The sequence below is a fragment of the Dipodomys spectabilis genome, unplaced genomic scaffold (genome assembly GCF_019054845.1).
Source record: "Dipodomys spectabilis isolate Male_0828 unplaced genomic scaffold, ASM1905484v1 ptg000669l, whole genome shotgun sequence".
Classification (NCBI taxonomy): domain Eukaryota; kingdom Metazoa; phylum Chordata; class Mammalia; order Rodentia; family Heteromyidae; genus Dipodomys; species Dipodomys spectabilis.
In genome coordinates, this window is record NW_024871346.1 from 3,768,623 (window position 1) to 3,772,035 (window position 3,413).

A 3,413-nucleotide genomic window follows, 5' to 3' on the forward strand; every position below is an offset into this window, starting at 1 on the left:
TAAAGGACACTTGTGAATGTAACTTAAAAGACTGGACAAGCCAGGTGCTGGTGGCTCATGCCTATCATCCTAGCTACTTAGGAGGCTGAGATCTGAGGATCATGGTTCTAAGCTAGCCCAGGCAGGAAAGTCCATGAGACTCATCTCCAATAAACCACCAGAAAACCAGAAGTGGCGCTGTGGTTCAAGTGGTAGAGTGCTCTTGCATTGAACTGAAGAGCTCAGAGACAGCACCCAGGCCCAGAGTTCAAGGCTCAAGAATGACAAAAACAAAAAACAACAGCAACAAAAAGAACTGCACTTAATGTCCCGCAGAAAGTCCATTCCTTGGTATTTAGAACAGAGAAAAACATTACGAACATGAGCAAAGATTCAACTAAGAATACCACTGGCGTACCATTTCAAAAATCATAAACAACTCAAATTTCCACCATTAAGGAGAAATATTATATAGTTTTACAAGCAGATAGCATAGATGTGGATATATGAGCTTTGCAAGATTATTATAATACTATTAAATGCTAATAGGACTTTATTAGTGGTTCTCACGTACAATCCTAGCTACTCAGGAGTCGAAGATCCAAAGGATTAGTGTTTGAATCCATCCCAGGAAGAAAAGTCCACTAGCCTCCAAAATAAACAGCCAAAATTTGGAATAGGGGTGTGCTCATGTGGTATAGGATGCCAGTCATGCAAGCAAGTTGAGCAAACACAAGACCCTGACTTCAAACCTCAACACTGAAAACATAACCCTGAAGTGCATCTCTTCCTATACATTTATGTGGATGCTGCATTGAATTAGTAATCCAGCCATTTTCTCCATCATGAACATGTTTAAGGCATGCAAACAAAGCAGCATTTTGTGACTATCCAGCATGAAGCTTGACCAGGTGGCCAGGCCCAGCGGGTATAAAGCTAACTCCAAAACCACTGCTTCTGCTTGTACACCTGAAGACAAAAAACCATTGCTTTTAGCCCATGAAAAGAAACAATAGCATATGAACATGCAGGTAAACCAGTTATATCCATATGCAGTGGAAATCAACCGTGGTTCATACTTGTCACTCAGCTGCAGGGGACAGGATCACGGTTTGAGGCTAACCCCCCTGCAAAAAGTTTTGGAGACCCCCAATCTCAACCAAAAGCTGGGTGTGGTGGTGTGCATCTGTCATCTCAGCTACTCAGAAAACGAAATGGGAGGATCGTGAGTCAAGGCTGCTTTGCATGAATGCGAGACCCTGTCTGAAGAATAACTAGGAAGAAGTACCTTCGGTTTCTCTCAGTCCACCTTTTTAAGACCTTGCTGCAAGGCCAAAGGAGAGCCTTGGAAATCCCTCTGGTAGAACACCGCTGTGCACTCTAGAACGCTGCCATTCCGCAAATGTTGTAAGGTGACAATTCACAGAAACCACATCGTGAGAGGATGAATCTTGGAGTTATTTTATTACAGCCGTACCAGTCTGCGGATAGCCAATTGTTACAAAAGCCTGCAGCCCGCACACACACTTAACACTGTTAGGAAACAGGCCAGAGAGGAAAGAAAGAGCAAAAACAATACCACCAAACCAATTCAGCTCCATGAAGAGCTGAAGTAGGACACCAAGGTGACTGGAGAAGAAGAGCCAGGAGACAGGAAACAGGACAAGAACACAGAGACATGAGGCATGGCGTGCAGGCATCTGTGTTGTTCCATGCCTAAATAGGGTCAGCCCAGGGGGGACAGGATCACAGGATGCCCCAGTCCCAGGTACTGGACTGACAGGTCCAGCCAAGTGCCCGTCCCTAGCTCCAGGGATCCGGACACATCCATCACCTGGGAGGTGGGGTCTTCACCTTCCTCCACCATGAAGACAAGATGCCTGACCTTAAATGGACATAATCAGGTACCAGCTGAACGTTTTCCATGTAGGGAAGATAGGCCTCAACCTTCCACGTAGGGTATACTTAGAGGCTACTCAGAGGCTACTGATTCACACCATTTAGGGAGCTCATCAACGGCTTCTCTGACCTCTAGGCTTTCCAGCACTGAGTGAGGAATTCCCTCCACCCAGCCAGAGGCACAGGATGGCTGTTCAGAAGTTACTTAGACTCAGCATCCTTACTTCATGACACTTTCTTTCACCAGGAAATCCAGGAAAATGTCATTAGGCTGAGCAGATGGAATTTTAAATCATTTAGTGGTACTGGGGTTTTAAACTCAGAGTCCTATGTTGCCAAGCAGGCATTCTACCACTTTAGGCACGCCCTTAGTCAGTTTTGCTTTTAATATTTTTTTCTAATAGAAGGTCACATTGTTGCCCAGACTATCCTGGACTGTAAGCCTCTTATTTAAGCCTCCTGAGTAGCTAGGATGGCAGGTGTGAGTCACTGCACTGGGCTTATTTAAAGTTTTGTCCATTGCTAGGTTGAAACAAGTCATTGTTCTAAAGTTATTAGTATTATATACCAAATAGGTTTATTTACTTTTTATCAACTAGCTGTACAAAGGAGTTTCAGCTCCCAAAGGCAAGTTATGAGCACAGTGAATCTTGATGATATCAGCCCCTGCCTTTCTCCCCCATCTCTCCCCATTCCATTCCTATCCTCACGTTCAGTAGCTCGATTTTTACACAATGTACATTGGACACAATGACCCTTCCTCCCTCCATTCTTGTGTCTCCTTCCCCCACATGGTCGAGGCCCCATGTCTCAGCTTGGATATCAAATATCAAATGAGCCTTTCTGCCTTGTGGGCAATCCTCCAACTCCGAATCAGTGTTCAAGGTCAATGCACAATGGACCAAAATGCAGAGGTGGCCAGGCCCTGTCAGATTGGAACTGCGCTCCTAGCAATTGAGCACGGAGGGATTGACTCCTGCCTTACTCCCCTAGGCCAGGCAAGACACCAGGATCACAGGAACAGGCCTGACCACATGTCTGCCCAGCACATGTCTATCCACCATATGCCTGTCCGCAGGGACACTGCCCTGGGCCCCCAGGAGACCATAGCTCCCCGCCCCCCCTTTTTAATTTTCTGCTTCCTTGTGAAGGCCTATTAAGCCCACCCCAAAATCCAGTCCCTGGCACAACCTCCAAACCCACGGGGAAGTTCTGTGCCTCTCGCTGGCAGTAAACAGTCGTGGCCTGTGGACGATGGAGTCCAGCCTATTCCTTTTTCCAGATTCTTCCATCTTCCTAGCTAAGCACGTTTTGTGACTCCAAAGGTCAGGAGTCAAGCAGCGAGGGGGCGGGGGGGGGGGGATGGATGCAGGTCTGTTGGGCGGGGTCAGAGCAGGACATTGGGGGTGGTGGGTGCGTCTGTGGCCAGTGACAGGGTCCTCGAGGGGAGGAGCAGCAGCAGCAGCAGCAGCAGCAGCAGCGCCAGGCAGACTCCTCCCAGCCCCTCCTCGCAGGGGGTGGGGACGCGGGGCCTG